At 45.3% G+C, this 17,999-nt stretch overlaps 1 protein-coding gene across 1 annotated transcript in view; it reads right to left on the bottom strand.

The window, feature by feature from the left end:
* KCNQ3 (potassium voltage-gated channel subfamily Q member 3) overlaps positions 1 to 17,999 on the bottom strand; it is an 855,832-nt gene that overhangs the window by 640,438 nt on the left and 197,395 nt on the right. The gene's annotated exons all lie outside the window — the stretch shown is intronic.

Below are 17,999 nucleotides of genomic sequence, written 5' to 3'. Positions count from 1 at the left end.
CTAATCTGCACGCACTCACTACTCACTACTCTGCACGCACTACTCACTTCTCTGCACTCACTACTCTGCACTCACTACTCACTACTCTGCACTCACTACTCTGCACTCACTACTCACTACTCTGCACTCACTACTCTGCACTCACTTGCACTCACTACTCTGCACTCACTACTCTGCACTCACTCACTACTCACTACTCTGCACTCACTACTCACTACTCTGCACTCACTACTCACTACTCTGCACTCACTACTCTGCACTCACTACTCACTACTCTGCACTCACTACTCACTACTCTGCACTCACTACTCTGCACTCACTACTCTGCACTCACTACTCTGCACTCACTACTCTGCACTCACTACTCACTACTCTGCACTCACTACTCTGCACTCACTACTCTGCACTCACTACTCACTACTCTGCACTCACTACTCACTACTCTGCACTCACTACTCTGCACTCACCACTCTGCACTCTGCACTCTGCACTCACCACTCTGCACTCACCACTCTGCACTCTGCACTCACTACTCTGCACTCACTACTCTGCACTCACTACTCTGCACTCACCACTCTGCACTCACTACTCTGCACTCACTACTCTGCACTCACTACTCTGCACTCACTACTCTGCACTCACTACTCTGCACTCACTACTCTGCACTCACTACTCACTACTCTGCACTCACTACTCTGCACTCACTACTCTGCACTCACTTGCACTCACTACTCTGCACTCACTACTCTGCACTCACTCACTACTCACTACTCTGCACTCACTACTCACTACTCTGCACTCACTACTCACTACTCTGCACTCACTACTCTGCACTCACTACTCACTACTCTGCACTCACTACTCACTACTCTGCACTCACTACTCTGCACTCACTACTCTGCACTCACTACTCTGCACTCACTACTCACTACTCTGCACTCACTACTCTGCACTCACTACTCTGCACTCACTACTCACTACTCTGCACTCACTACTCTGCACTCACTTCTCTGCACTCACCACTCTGCACTCACTACTCTGCACTCACTTCTCTGCACTCACCACTCTGCACTCACTACTCTACACTCACCACTCTGCACTCACTACTCTGCCCTCACCACTCTGCACTCTGCACTCACTACTCTGCACTCACTACTCTGCACTCACTACTCTGCACTCACTACTCTGCACTCACTACTCACTACTCTGCACTCACTACTCTACACTCACTACTCACTACTCTGCACTCACTACTCTGCACTCACTACTCTGCACTCACTACTCATTACTCTGTACTCACCACTCTGCACTCACCACTCTCCACTCACTACTCTGCACTCACTACTCACTACTCTGCACTCACTACTCTGCACTCACCACTCTGCACTCACCACTCTGCACTCACCACTCTGCACTCACTACTCTGCACTCACTACTCTGTACTCACCACTCTGCACTCACCACTCTGCACTCACCACTCTTCATTCACTACTTTGCACTCACCACTCTGCACTCACCACTCTGCACTCACCTCTCTGCACTCACCACTCACCACTCTGCACTCACCACTCTGCACTCACCACTCACTACTCTGCACTCACTACTCTGCACTCACTACTCACTACTCTGCACTCACTACTCACTACTCTGCACTCACTACTCTGCACTCACCACTCTGCACTCACCACTCTGCACTCACCACTCTGCACTCACCACTCTGCACTCACCACTCACTACTCACCACTCACTACTCACCACTCTGCACTCACTACTCACTACTCTGAAAGCAGGCAAGGCTACTGATTAATTTTACACTGGTCACGGTTAACACTCTTTTCTAGAAGAGAATAGACACGTTTATCTTGGTGGGTTGAATTTAAAAAAACACATGGCGCACCCTGGTGTCCAATAAAGAATAGGCGATCAGTAACGTGCACGCTCAGAGAGCAGACTGTACTGAATGTTCTGTGTACATTAGCAGAATCCTTCAAAGCACATCTGACATCATTCTTTGCTCCCGCCATTCCGGTACTTTACACTGCAAACACTCCCGCAAGTCCATGCAATTAGAGGACATAACATTCTGAACAAGCACCTACCTCTCAGTGCCCTCACTGCGTTGCAAAACTTCTCGATGCAGGCCAGGAAGAGAGCAGTGATCGGCGCGCGGCGGGGACGCTGGTGCCGTGAGCGTGCACGCGACTGAATCCGCGCGTGGCCAGCACTTGCCGCTCCCTCTCCCATTAGGATTGCTGGGCGCGCCGTGAGCGTGCGCGCGACTGAATCCACGCATGGCCAGCACTTGTCGCACCTCTCCCATTGAGAATGCTGGGCACGCGCCCAGCTCTTGTCTCCTTTTGTCGGCTTTGGAGATTGAAACGATTACAATAGTTCTCTGCCGAGAACGCGCTTCGCGCGTCTTTAGGCCGAGACCTAAAAACGAGTGGGACAGAGGGCAGAAGGGCACAAAAATGAGTGGAACTGAGGGCAGAAAGGCACAAAAACTAGTGGAACAGAGGGCAGAAAGGCACAAAAACGAGTGGGGCATAGGGCAGAGAGCACAAAAACGAGTGGAACAGAGGGCAGAAGGGCACAAAAACGAATGGGACAGAGGGCAGAAGGGCACAAAAACGAGTGGGACAGAGGGCAGAAAGACACAAAAACGAGTGGGACAGAGGGCAGAAGGGCACAAAAACAAGTGGAACAGAGGGCAGAAAGGCAGAAAAAATGAGTGTGACAGAGGGGAGAAGGGCACAAAAACGAGTGGAACTGAGGGCAGAAAGGCACAAAAATGAGTGGACCAGAAGGCACAAAGGCACAAAAACGAGTGGAACAGAGGGCAGAAGGGCACAAAAACGAGTGGAACAGAGGGCAGAAAGGCACAAAAATAAGTGGAACTGAGGGCAGAAAGGCACAAAAACTAGTGGCACAGTTGGCAGACGGGCACAAAAAACTAATGGCACAGAGGCAAAACACAGAATACAGAAATATAGGGGCAGCTAAGAACAGAAGGCAGAGCGGGCAGAGAGGCACAGGGGAAGCGAGGGGAACAGAAGGGAAAACTGAGCAGAGGCACGGGCAGCGAGGGGTACAGAAGGAAAGACCGGGCAGAGAGAGCACGGGGACAGCGAGGGGAACAGAGGGAAGAAAAAGGGGCACGGACCACGTACAGGCAGCGGGGAAGACAGACAACAGCAGTCACAGACACAACAATGAAAATACAGGCAATACAGTAAATTTGCCAACTGCTCTTAAGACAAAATGCACCATCTTTTCACTTTTTAAAGTAAACGTTTTGAGTGCTATTTGGCGCCGCAGACATGCGCGGTTTGGTTCCTGGTGCACATAGCCATGGTTGCAGCGCACAGAGACCCTCCACTGCCGCACACAGAGGAAAAAAATTTGAGGGAACATTGGCCACAGCTGAATCCGAGCCCCAAGATGTCTGTTGAAGTGTTGGCAGCCAATCGGAGCTCTGCATTTCCCTGTACAAGCTCGTTATCGTTTGTGAAGTTGTCACGATCACAGATATCCTTCTTTTTTACACTTATATTTCTCAACCACTACTGAACAGATTTACACCGGATAACTGAAAGTGTGATCTACGAACCAAAATCTACCTACCTGCCAAATTTGGTTTAATTCCGTCCAGCGGTTGGGGCTGTTGTCACGTGCAAAGCTCCTACGGGAATTAACATGGGTAACACACTTTTTTTACCACCCTTTTTTCTCGGCGCCCCCTTGATGGATTGCCCAGAAAATTTCCATCCACAACAAGAATCACTGGCACAAATGTCGTGAAGATTTGTCAACTGGGCTCAAAGATAGAGGCAAGTCAAAAAATGCATTTTCCAAAGGAAACATGGTTCTAACTATAACTACCTGCAGGCAATCACCAGCAATTACCAGCATGTATCTGCCCTTGAAAGGGCAAGGTGAAATACAAATTTAAGGCAGAATCAGGGGCTAGGACACCACTGCACTGGGAGTGGTCAGTGTATCTTAAATTTGACCCCCAGGTGAATAAACCTGTTTTCGAAATCAGCACTTAGGAAAGCTGTGAAACGGCTGAAACACATCTGCCGTAGCGTTTCTAGGAGAATGCACCATGCGCTGTGAATTGTAACTGAATAAATCCATTTAGTTTACCTGCATTGTGTCGGACTCATTCCTATCTGAGAGTGAGTTCTGGAAAGGATGTTTGGCCAGTATTGCGGGACTGGCACCGGCATGCCCTCTCGGTTTGGAGCAACGCGTGAGCCAGCAGTTGTGGACATTGTATTCAGTAGGACGCATCGCCCCCCCAGGCAGCTTTACAGCTACAGTGCAACACATCACTGCAACAAGGGGAGAGAGGCAGCAAGTATTACCTGCATGGGGGATACGAATGGTTCAGCCTTGGCATCAGAAACAGGCAGCTGCGGTGGAGTTCGGTCCAAGAGCCAACATTGTTGGACACCACTAGGTGTTTCGAATTCCCCACTTACTGAAGGGGTTCCGCACTGGACTGCATGTACCAGCAGTGCACGGCTGAAACGTGCCTGCCATAGCGTATCTAGGAGAATGCACAATGCGCTATGAATTTTAACTGAATAAATCCATTTTGTTTACCTGCGCTGTGTCGGACTCTATATTATATAATCAACAGGTATTACTATTACCAGTATAATGGTTTTAAATGTATCACAATATAATGATTATAAAAATATTGCCTTCAGAAAGCTGAAAGGCTAAATTGGCCTTTCCAGCATCAAAACGTGTGACCTATAAGTTATTTATTGACAGCAGTCACTCACCTTAAAACTTTGCATGGGGTTTGCATCACAAAGGTGACGCAAACCCGGCGTAAAGTGTTAGTAAACCTGGGCCTGAGTATCAGTAAGTAGGAGTGAGTATGAGTGAGATTAAAAGTGAATACAAGTGGGTGAGAATGAGTATAAAGGGGTGTAAGAGAGTGTAAGTGAGAATGACTAAATAAGAATGAGTTTGAGAATGAGTGAGTGTGAGTCAGAATTATTTTATTCTTGTAAGTTTGTCTTTAGCTCTGCCATATTGAAGGTTATTAGTACTATAGAGACATCTAGAGCAAAATAACGATGCTGGCATACTTGCAGCAATTCTCAGCATGACAGTATTGGCACTGTCACACTAGGACAAATTCTTGGCATAAAGGGAACCATAGCTAAAATACTGGTACTGGCATATTAGAATTAATTCATGGCATTTAGAGCACCCATGGAAAAGTATTTGCGTATTTGAGCAAATTATTGGCATTTGGACACCAGTACCAAAATGCTGGTACTAGCACAATGAAGGAAAGTTTTAAAGGTGGGCCACCTGGCATATGGGAAAGCTGCAATATGACAAAATGCGGATCCTGACATACTGAGGTGATTTTTGAAATAATGATCACCTATAGTATATGGATGGCATAATTTGCAAAATTCTGCACAGGCATATTTTATGTCACTTTTAATAAAAGGGGGCACACATGGAACACTGGGAATCCATAAGGAAATACCGGCTCTGGTACAATGAAGGTAATTGTTGACATATGGGGGAACCAATACCACACTTTGAAAAAAATTGTATCAACTCCTGGGGAAGGCCAAATTTCATTGGCTTGAAACATTCTGAATGTTGCAAGAGTGCCCTTTCAGCGTCTATGGCATTTTGGCAAATGTAAGCAAAAATTATGCTTTAAAATGTAGTATTTCACCCATTCTTTTTTTCAAATTGTTCAGTCACTTGAGGCTCTTAGGGCATATTTATGTATTGTTGTTTTTTATGTTGCTTTATATTTCTTGTCTTGTGTCAAAAAGGTAGTCGAAATTGGTTGAGCACAAAAATGCATTTGAATGTTTGCCATCTTTTTGTAATGCTTTAACATTTAGTAGGACAGTATTTCACACAGATTGTTTAAATTACTAGCAAATAAAAAAACTGTGATCACATTGATTTAGTGTTGTGACCATAGAATGAAAAGATTTTTGTTGTAGGAGTAGTCAATTCTGGCATACTTTGGTTATTGTTCAATTTTCAGTGGACTAGTCTTGCTGACAAAAAAACAGGCACACTCCCCCCTCCATTTTGTTTTTTAAAAAGAGAGCAGGTTTTGACCCGTGAGGGTTTCATAGGGATAGTACTTTTCCTTTTCACAAACTAAAAATTCAACTATTAAGGGGTTTGTGTCTGGCTTTTCTTTGCACATTAGAAACAACTCTCCTCCTTTTTTAATCAAAAACAATGTCTAAAAAAGACACACTGTCATTCACAGAAGAGCATATACAGAAACTTATCTCCACTCCTTCACTTATTTCCTCAGTTAATTTAAGCTCTGCAGCTAAGCAAAATTAATCTGGGAAGTTGTAACATCTAAAAAAGAAGCATATCAGAACCGAACTACATGGCCATTTTCTCTTGGGACATTTAAAAGCTGGCACACTCCCATGTGGATTACAAATGTGGAACATAGCAGTAATTTTTATTGAAGACACTGAATATCGAAAAGAATGCACTTTTATTGGCACCAAATGCAGTCGAGATCTAACGGTTTTCTCAATAGAGACAGCACAAAGACTAGCAAAAAATGGGAAGAAATGTTGCTGTTGCAACAGGAAATTAAAGACAATCAGTTGGTGTCTTAGGCTAAAATATTTTTGGAAAACATTCAAAAAGGAAATTGCCGACTTCACTATTAACCAAACGACCACTAAGTTTGAGAAAGACAAATAATCATTTAACCTAGAAATAGACTACCCTCACTTAAAGGAGGAATTTTACACCTGCCCTGAGTCTCAGAGATTTCTTCCAGATTTTCAAGGTAGATCCAGAAAACAATAATTTTCTTTCTCAGAAACATCTCCTTCGGAATACACTGGAGACTCTGACCCAGGCAAAGGATCATCCAATCAGAATTTGAACTAAAAAATAAAACAGATGACTTTTTTAGGAAGAGGCCAAGAGAGAGGGCGAGGAAGACAAAAATATAAGAACCAGGCATAGGAAATGAGGTCTCGACAACAGTTCTACAAGAGTCAGTAAACTCCTACATTTTCAATTTATCAAAAAGGTCATTATCTACAGAGGAAAAAAGTGTCCTAGAGAAGGGATTGTCTTTCGTACCTTTCAAACAGAAGAACTTTGTGCATTCAAAAAGAGAAGTACTGGAATATTTTCGTAAAATACGATTATAAGCGTTTTTTCTTTATCAGGATCCTCCACAAACTAACAAAGTATCTGGCCTAAGGAATTAATCCACTTTTTGCACTCCCTTCAATTCTATTCTAAAAGAGGTCTTAACCTTTGGCAAACTGTGTTTTCAGCCATGACCCATTTGGAAGGTAAAAAAGAACTCATACAACATAATTTGACACGAGATCAACAATCAGCCATTACAAATCGAAAAAAGGATGAAACGATTGTTATTAAACAGGCAGACAAAGGTGGAGCAGTCCTCATCTGGGCAGCAGTGGATTACAAGAAAGAAGGCCAAAGACAAGTCCTCAGTCCTGAATTTCATTGGAAAATATCAACAGATCCAACAAAAGACATCCAAGGAGAGATTTCAGTGATTTTAAAAGAGGCGTTTGATGAAGGGAAAATTGACCACAAGGAGAATGAATTTCTTGAGAAATCTAATCCTCGAATACCAGTGATGACTTTTCTTCCAAAAATAGATAAGAACAAACAATGCCCTCCAGGATGCCCAATTGTTTCCGGATGCCACTCAGTACTTGAACCAATCTCGAGGTACGTTAATTTCTTTTTAAAACCTTTAGTCCAGCAAGTTCCATCCTACCTACGAAACACCACAGATTTCATCAACAAAATTGGAGGTTTAGAATTTAATGCTGACACCCAATTGCTTCTCACATTTGACGTGGTTTCATTGTAAACTCAGATCCCTCAAGAAGATGGTCTTGAAGGTATTGAAAACAATAGATATAGCAGGAAAACCTGCTAGGTACCATGCACTGTTCACTGGTTTTTGTCCAAAAAACCCTTATTTGAAATCCATAAACAAGGCTAAGCGATTGTGTATTATATCATTGTATTCAATTTGTACATAAATACATCAATGCATGTAAAATATTAACATTCATAATGTAAAACAAAGTTTCAATGCTTAAAGATGCATGACATTAATCATTCTTAATGCTGTGCACAATTCCATTGACAGTATTCAATGATACAGGAACATGGTTATTCAACTCTTCATCCGTTTTTAACGTACGGCCCGATGCATTTCGGGACGAAAAGGTCCCTTTGTCAGGGGCAACCCATGACACGTAATACAGGCAGGTTTTCCTGCTATATCTATTGTTTTCCCTTACTAGTTATCCGTTTTGACAGCGGATACAGTACCGTAGCACCAATTATTTATTAATATAAAAGATTAGTTAACATCAGATTAATACTAAGTGCACCTTCAATCCAATAATTTACTTGAAGCTATTGAGGCATATCTGAAATTAAGACCATGGCCACATCGAGTTCCAACCGAATTTGTAATCAAGTTGGCAGACTTTGCTTTAAGGAAATAATATTTCAATGATGTGGAATTTGTTTTATCAAACAAAGGGGACTGAGATCGGATGTCCCTTCGCTCCAGAGCTAGCAGTGTTGTATATGGTTGAATTTGAAGAAAGATTCCTTTACAAGAGCAATACTTTTTTCACACCTCAATAAAAAGATGTCTAAGATACATAGACAACATCTTTTATGTCTGGGCAGGAGAAGAAGAGTCCTTAGATCGATTTCTATCTTGGCATTACACCAGATCTCTGTGTCAGGATTCCCCGGCCGCTGGTAGATCACTGCCTGCGGTAGATACGGACCTGCAAGGTAAAAAACTACAATTCCCATGATGCCTGTGAAGGCGCGGCAGTACGACGTCAGGCGACAGGAAATTGACTAATACGGCGTCCCCAGGGAACGCGGCGCCGATTATTCAAAGTACTTGGCTTGCCGGAGTTGGTTCACGTTCCTTGTGTGCAATCCCTTGGATTACTTGGCGGGGCTTTGAAGCGCCCGAAGCGGTGTGCTGTGTGCCCGCCTCTCGGTCTGTCGTTTGGGTGTATGCTGGAATCACCCGCTGTTCGTCAGTTTCAGCTGCCTGTGATCCTCTGAGGATTCCTCGGTGGGGCTTAGGAAGCGCCCGCATCTGACTACCGGTTCCCCTGGTTCAGGTCTCGTTGTGGGGGCTGGTTCTTTCATTTGTTTCAAGACGTTTAGGGTTCTTGACAATCCTTCGTATAGACAGCGTTTTCTCTGTGTTGCTTTTGCAGAGAAGGATCTGCAACGGCCATTGTTTCTTTTGTACTGTTCTGGGCTGCACTGTTGCTCTGGCATTAGAGCATAACGTTTTTCTCTCAGTATATGGTGTGCATGAGCCATAAGGGTGTGTGAGACTTATCATATGCCATTCTCAGGACTCCTGACTTCTAATCATAGATACACACCTAGGAGGGAGTACCAAGAATATAATTGGTAAACAACCCTGTGGGTTCATCTTTTGGCTTTCTTTTGTTTATTTGGAGAGGAGTGAAGTAGAAGGCTATGCTGTTTCTTTGGGCTTCAAGGTCATCCTCAATCCTGTTTCAGGGTAGGTTAATCCAGCTCACCCTCAGTAACGGTTCTGGGAAAAGAAGAGAAGCCTGTAATTCCATTGTCTTCTTTTCTTTATGAATATAGGCATCCCTAGGGAATGAGAAGAAGCCCATTCTACTTCACTCTTGCTACGGTCTTTCCTGTTAGTATTACAGGTGAGGTGTTATTCTTAAGCATTCCTAATATAGGGAGTCAGTATCACAGGGAATATACCATTTATTTCGTGCTTTGTGTGTCTTGCAGGTCTCCGATTCCATCAGCCCAGCTGTTCCCCTCCGGACATCCCATTTTCCCCCGCTTGATCTCCTTTAGAGTCTGTGAACCTTAGCCAGACTAGGGATGATCTAGAGGTGGGCCCCTTTTGAGCATCAATACAATCCTGGGGACAGAACGGCGAAACCTGACACTCTGGATATTAAGTCCTGCTTGAATAAAAACAAGAAACACATTACCTTCTTGGATGTTGATGTTTTTGCGGAAGGAGAAAACCTTCTAACAACGTTACATCGGAAACTTACCGGACGCAACTAAGCTCTTCACTACTCCAGTCTTCCATCCCTGAAGCGTAAGAGATAACTTGCCCTATGGACAACTTCTGAGGATAAGACAGAACTGTTCATGCAAAGACAACTATTTTCTCCATGCCAACAACTTAATTACTAAGTTGAAAGAACGAGGATATCCCCGTAAGCTGTTAAAAAACTCAGTAAAACGAGCCTGGTTAAAAAAAAAAAAAGAAAATGGCTTCAGAACGTCTTGTTTGTGTCTAAACATTTTGCTCCCGAACAAACCAATTCAAGAAAATAATTCGACAATATTGACATCTACTATTAATCTTGGATTCTTTGTTTGAACTATTAGCTTTAAAAAAAATCAGAGCACTGGGAGCCAGATAGAACACACCTACACTTCAGCACCACCACCAAAAACCAACTTTGGAATTTTCCACCCCTGGAGAAGCATCATAAATGTGGCACTTGTGGATCATGTCATCAGACCATTAAAAGCACATGTTTCCAATCTAATGACATTAAGAGGAAACACACTTCATTTTCGAATTGTAAAACAAAATATGTGGTTTATGGAATAATTTGTCCATGTAAAAAACTTTATAAAGGAAAGACAAACAGGGAATCAGGCAGAGGATCAGACAGCATAAGTCGAGACTGCTCAAAAAGGTTACTGCTGCATCACTTGTTTAATACCTTCATTCAAAAACAACATAAAGTAGATGCTTTTAAATGGACAGTCCTGGCATCTACACAACCTGATCTAAGGGGAGGTGACGTCGAACGAAGGCTGGGTTGAAAAGAAGCCTATCTAATACTCTGTTTCAACTGAACTGCAGAATCTGTGAAATATCTATGGAATCTTCACTTTGTTTCACTATGCCATTTCTGGATGTCTCGTGGATAATTCCTGTCGCTATTTTAACTACAGGAATCATATTGGCCCATCGAACTGCCATGATTAAATGCGGGTTGTTCGCTAATTCCTTTCAAAATAAGTGTCCAGATACTCTGCTCTTACCCCTGCCTCGCCTACAACACCTTTGGGATACCCAAACCAAAATACACACCAGCAAGCTGAATCCAATTTCCAAAAACATCATTTGTCATGAAGAGACTATCATCCCCACAATGCATCACTTAGTCTCTTTGCCATTTGTTCTGAATCTGATCTATACGAAGGAAATTGCTCAATGAAAAAAGTTCGTCTTATGATGTACCTTTAAATGACAACGAATGAACGACGAGTTGCTGCAACATTGTCGGTGTTGGTGGGATCACGATGCAAGAAGGAGGCTTGTGGGAAGGACCACTTTGAATGCGAAGTAAATCGCCGATCCAAATGAAATTAACACTAACTGTGTCTGCCTTCCAATGCGCATAACTTTGTGACATTGCTTCAACTCTGCTAGCTGTAAACGTGAGAATCTTGAAAGCACGACATCTTTCTTTAAAAATCCTTCATTTAAAAAAAAAAAAAAAAAGCTCCTGGGAACAGCACTAACAACCTTTACGCTGCTAATGAAGCGTTGTGTCTTTATTAAAATTAAGAAGACCCTAACACTTCATGCTTTGATGATTATTGGGCTACAATGTATCCCATCCACGAAGACACAGCCTTTGCTTAGATGCCGCACGGTTGATAATTAGGACACAAAACCCAGCGCACGGGTAAGTAACCCTCTCCACCATGCAAGCTAATTTCCCCCCGGAATCTGTCACCATCCGATGTTCATGCTAAATACTTAAGAGCTAGGAAAGGACTCATGCATTCATCACTTTTCTCAGGCACAGCTGTGTACTAAGGAACTGGACTGCAGCCGGCAGGGCTCTACTTTGTATAAATAACCAAGAGAATAAAATAGCCACTGCTGCTCTACAATATCTGAGTTCAATGAATGAAAAAAACCATGCTAATTCAGTTGCTGTTCACGCGCTGCAAGCTCTAGCTATATTGTTTTTTTTTAAAATCATTTCAGATGATCAACCACTATAAAGATTGTTTACTTCACTGCCAAGATCTTAGTCAACCGTATTGGCCTATAGGACATAAGAAAGTAGGCAGCCAGATTGAGCCATGAGGTCTAACACAGAAGGGTAGATACTTTTTTCAGAAAGCAACTAAAGTGGTTCTCCCCATTTTTTGGGTGTTACAGTGTCCCACAGTTCAATATCCTGACGAGAATCCTAAAATAGATCAGGGTTCGAAACGCGTCAAACAAAGTGGTATAGTTCTACCCCTGGTGTTTACACTTTAAAAGTGACCCCACACTATTGGTTCAGTAACTTGAGGCTCGTTGGTTCTGTAGAACGCGTAACCTGGGGCATATTTATGTATTGTTGTTTTTCATGTTGCTGGTACATTTCCTGTCTTGTGTCTAAAATTTTGTCGACATTGGTGATGTAAGTTATTTTTCAGTATTTTTTGTTGAGCAAAAAAATGCATTTGAGTATTTATGTATTCTTATTGTAATGCTTCAATGTTAATGACAGTATTTCACACAGAGTGGGAGAAATGTGTTTAATTTCGTAGTGAATTAAGAACTGTAACCACGTTGATTTAGTCTTGTGACCATGCAATCCAAACATTTATGCTTTATGAGTAGTGGCAGTACTAGTGTACTTGGGTTATTGTTCACTTCAGCTTACTCTGCCATCTTGTTGAATCGACAACCATGGATTTGTATTTAATAGACAGGATTAACAAATTGAACAAAATATGAAACATTTACCATGCTCACATACATATGGTGCTTAAATTAGTAGTCAATTACACACATCTTTTTTTAAACCAAGGTAGCTCTACTACAGCTCACTGTCTAGATAAGTATGCTAAATAAGAAAATGCACATTCAGACATACAGCTGACATGTTCAAACAGAAACATGGTTTACCACGAAGGCAAAACCACGCATGCCATTACAACGCGGTCATTACAAAGACTGCGTTGTTACAACGCAAGTCGGAACAATGACTTGCTGTAGGGGGCAGAAGGTGTTGGAGTTAAAATCCAACACCTTCCCTACTGTTGCACAGTTTGGAGTTGGAAGAGTAAATTAAGCTATTCCAAAATCCAGCTCCGCCCCCCCACAGCGAGGCGTTGTTCAGACTTGCGTTGTAATGGCATGCATGGTAAACACATGCGAACTAACGTGACATATTGTTAAATAGATGTCTTCAATAGTCTTATTTTCAGTGCTGAAATTTAACTAGTTCATGTTGTCACCATGTGTTACTGAAATCAATAGGAAGGGTGTAAACTAATTCATTTTTTATATTTTGTCTCATGAACATTGTTTTTGTAACGGCCTAATAAGCATGAAGCAGTAACAGAAAAACATTGGCAGTTTACTATTTTAGCTGCAGATACAGCTTGCTATTATCTTTTCTCCCTAAATTAGTACGCATCGTGTGGTACAGCCAGCTGAGAGTGCGTTTGCCTCCAGTTGACTTCCCCTCCCCCTCGAGGCGCTGCAGCCCGAGACGGCTTCTTTGAGGAAGGTTCCAGAGGGATTCTTAGATCTTCTATTCGATCTGCGTCATTTCTGCCGCCGGAGACAATACATTTCTAACACAGCATACAGAAGTGGCACAGGTGTGCTTGGAGTGACTTAAACGGAAATGGAAAGCACGTCAGTCCCCTCTTCACTTTTCCAACATTGCTCATGCACACATGTCAACATTGTAAAAGCAGAAAGTGAGCGGTTAAAAAAAAAATAATAATTAGTGGAATGTATTTTCTCCATTGACATACAGCTGGTACAATTTTAGGTTGAAGCCAGCTAAAATTATCCCATTCTTGGCTTAAAAAATCTGGAGTCTCCTGCCTTAAATCAGGTTTGTTGGCAGGTATGCTCATGTGAGTGCAATGCTGCAAGCAGTCACAGGAACCAGTGGTAGCCAGGCTGTCTGAAAAGGGGGGGCCCTTGGCCCCCCCGCCCGCATGGCGGCGCGGCGACCGCCACCCCTCCCCCTTCAGTGCCTCTCGATGGTGGGGCGGGCCCTCATGGGCGCGACCCGCCACCGATTGCCCAGGCGACCTCCTTGACCCGGATACCAGGTAGGATGTCCGGGTCGGGGGGGCGTGCTGCTGGAGAGGTTGGGCGAGGGGGCGTTGCCATCCTCGCCCGGCCTCTTGAGAATAAAGAGGCGGGGAGCGCCCGGGAAACCCTCTTGTTCCCTGGACGCTCCCCCACAGCGTGTTGTGCCTCGCGCTCGGGGCTTCTTTGTTAATTAATCCTTTTCCCTTTATTTTTCAGGTGCGAGCTGCTGGGCCTTCCGGAGTCACATCGGGGTGCGAGCTGCGGGGCCTTCCGGAGTCGCATCGGAGTGCGGAGTCAGCAGACGGGCTGCCGCTGGAGGGGTTTGGGTCAAAGAATTTTTCTGCTTCGTTACTTGTCGGCGAAGTAAGGTATTGGTCGGGGGCGGGCTGCAGAGCGGTGTGACGAGGGACGGGGACACGGGAGCGTGGTGTTAGCATCGGGCCACTCATTTGTTATCCCCTGCCCTGCCCGATAAATTTGGATTGAATGAACTACTTATTGTGCGGTTCTGGCAGTCAAGGGCAGCCGCTTCCATCCGGCCTTTAGCTACCGGGGGTGTCGAAGCAAGAAGGTTGTTTTTCAGTTAGAAGTGTGAAAGGAAGCGAAGCAGGGTCGACCAGGGTAGAACCTGGATGGGAGACCCTAGTGCAGTTTTGCAATTTGTTGCTTGTAACGGTTGCTGATTTAAAATACAGACAGGGGGTTGTTTCTGAGGGATATTCTGCACTGTGGGGAATTTAAATATTTGCAATTTGGTGCTTATAACGGTTGATGATTTAATATACAGACAAGGGGTTGTTTCTGAGGGATATTCTGCACTGTGGGGAATGTAAATATTTGACGAATTTAAAGTACAAAAAAAGGTGTTGTTTTATTCAAGGCTCCACTGTACTAGGTTAAGTGGGGGTAACAGTCAAGGGCAGCCTTGTAGGTGGTTAACAGGGGTTCAAGCCTCCAATAAGTGTACATCTTTGTCTACAGAACTATATTCCCCGGTGTTGATACAATTTTCAATTTCAGACAACTTACTACTGCTGCACTTCGCGGGGAGCTCAAGGGGACGTAAGACGTGGGTGCAGATCTGATACCGCCTGGGAGTACGCAGGATTGATCGGTAAGGGGAGAACGGGGGGCTGGCATTTCATCGCTCCTGGTTGCCGCCGGGTGGGTCTACATTAGGTTTACTCACCCCTGACATAGCCGGACAAGCCGGTGGTGTTGCGGTTGCCGTTGCATGGTGCTTTCAGCCCCCTGGACATCCTCCATCTGGTAAAGGTACAAAGTGCACGTACGCTCAAATTGTATCGCTGAGAGTGTAGGCAGAGGTTGGTGGGTTCTGAACATGCCAGGGCCGAAGGGTGGTAAAGGAGGGTCCAAGATGGAGGTTATGATGCAGGCCATGATGCGGGAAATGAACCAAATGAACAAGCGATTGGGGAAACTTGATGAATTAGAGGCCCGCATCAATGAAAGGTTTGATGATCCCCCTGGCCCATCGGGTAGGCCTATTCGCCAGAGGGCGGCCCCCTTGCCCAGGGGGGATTTTGTTACGCCGCCTATACGGGCCAAGGCCAAGAAACCCAGGTACACTGCCCCTGCCTCTGAGGCTCCAGTACCTACCACACCGGTAGCAGTGGTTCCACCTCCCATTACACCAGCGCCTCTAATTCCAGCTCCTGCGGCACCGGCTCCAGCCATTCCGCCGGGGCTCCCACCTGCGGGGTCTGCCCCCTCACCTGTGGTCCCGATCCCGGTTACAGGTCTGCCGCAACCGGCACCCCTCTTGCCTTCTACACCTGTGCCACTGGGCATGCCCCCAATGGCACCCGCAGTCCCAGCAGGTGGCCTAGACTCAATGCCTCCTGAGTTGGTATCTCAGATAACGGCCTTGATGCCGTGGCTGCAGAAGGGGGGGGCTTTTCCTGCTTCTTCAGATCATGCGGCAGAGGCGGCAAAGTTCGTGGAAAAGATTAAATCGGTGGCAGTGGCCGACAGTGCTGCAGTACCCTCATCTTCTTCCCTCACAGGTTCCAGTCCCGCCCAGCCGAGTGGAGCTAGTGGGCAGTCGGCCCAGGTGCCCGGAAATGGTAAGGAGGTGCCACTGCCTCTCTTGGGGGATGGTTCTATACCTTCCAGGAGTGAGAATTTAGCACAACATGTGTCACAGACTGTGAAGAAGATGATTTGGGCCGATAAATATGTGTACATTTATTCATTATTGGTGGATAATAGGGAGATGGAGCATGCGAAGACACTGAAAGAGTGGATGCATCCAAGTGAGTGGAGGGCACAGTGTTATAGATTTAGGGTGGATGAAACGCTGTTTAATTGGATCAGGGCTTTTGCAGTATTCACTGCTATCAAGGCCGAACGACCCCCTAATGTTCAGGCGCCATTGGCGTGCTATCAGAGCAGGATTGTGGGGTGGAGTGCACAATACTCTGGGGATGCATGGAAAGGGTACGATGTAAATTTCAGGAAAGCTTTAGAATTTAATCCATCATTGGCATGGGACAAGGTGGACTCAATGTCATGGCATCAGCAGTTCTCAGATCGTTCACCCGCCCTCAGTCCACCAGTGCGGTCAGGGTGTTCTCCGCCAGACCTCAACAGCCCTTTCGGTCCCCTCAAGCGAGTGAGGTACCCGGGAAGTATAGGGCCGGCGGGTCAGAGAAAAAAGGGGTGTGCTGGGATTTTAATAAGCGCACCTGCACAAGGGCCCCGGGTTCCTGTAGATTTAAACACGCATGTTCGTCCTGTGGTCACCCCTCACACCCAGAATCATCTTGCAGGTCCAAGCATGGGAACGATGGTCAGAGGGGAAGAGGGAAGCCAGTGTAATACAGACCAGTTGGGTACCCCTACGCCTGTAGATGTTTTAGCAATGATCCCATGGTTAAATAGATATCCAGACCACACAGCGCCACTCTACTCCAGGAAGGTTTCTCCCAAGGCTTTAGGATCCCGGCGGGGGGATACACAGGCAGCGCCCATTGCAAGAACCAATTGTCAGTAAAACACAACCCCTCAGTGGTGGCGGCAAAAATTGGCAAGGAATTATCTCTAGGCAGGATAGCTGGCCCTTTCCTGGAGGTGCCTGTCTCCAATTTTGTGTGTTCACCACTAGGAGTAGTGCCCAAAAAAGAGAAAGGTCAGTTCAGACTGATCCACAACCTGTCGGCGCCGAGAGGCGCGTCCTTGAATGATGCCATTGAGGAGGGGATTTGTAGTGTAAAGTATGCCTCTTTTGACCAAGCGGTTGACTTGTTGCAGGCCATAGGGCCGGGGGCACTGATGGCGAAATCAGACATTGAATCAGCTTTCCGTCTCCTCCCGGTTCATCCGGCTGATCATCATCTCCTAGGTTTCACTTTTGGGGACAGGTTTTACATGGATAAATGCATGCCCATGGGCTGCTCCATATCATGTGCATACTTTGAGATGTTTAGCTCATTTCTAGAATGGGTCATGAGACAGGCGACGGGCCACCGGCAGGTCATGCATTACCTAGATGATTTTCTCTTCTTAGGTGCTGCGGGCTCTCAGGAGGGTGCTTGGGCATTGCAGGAATTTTGCGTGCTCATGCGGGCTTTTGGGGTCCCCCTTGCGCCGGGGAAGACTGTTGGCCCGTCCACCTGCTTGGAATTTCTTGGTATTGAGATTGACTCAGTGGAGGGATGTTTCAGATTGCCCAGGGACAAGGTGTCCAAATTGAGAACCGCGCTCCGTCTATGCCTACGCAAAGACAAGGTTTCCTTGCAACAATTACAGGAAGTGGTGGGGCAACTGAATTTCGCACTACGGGTCATCCCTATGGCACGCCCGTTCTCACGCT

Source organism: Lissotriton helveticus, chromosome 4_1 (genome assembly GCF_964261635.1).
Source record: "Lissotriton helveticus chromosome 4_1, aLisHel1.1, whole genome shotgun sequence".
Classification (NCBI taxonomy): Eukaryota; Metazoa; Chordata; class Amphibia; order Caudata; family Salamandridae; genus Lissotriton; species Lissotriton helveticus.
Note: the sequence above shows the minus strand (reverse complement) of the source record. Positions and strands in the feature narration are given on the sequence as shown.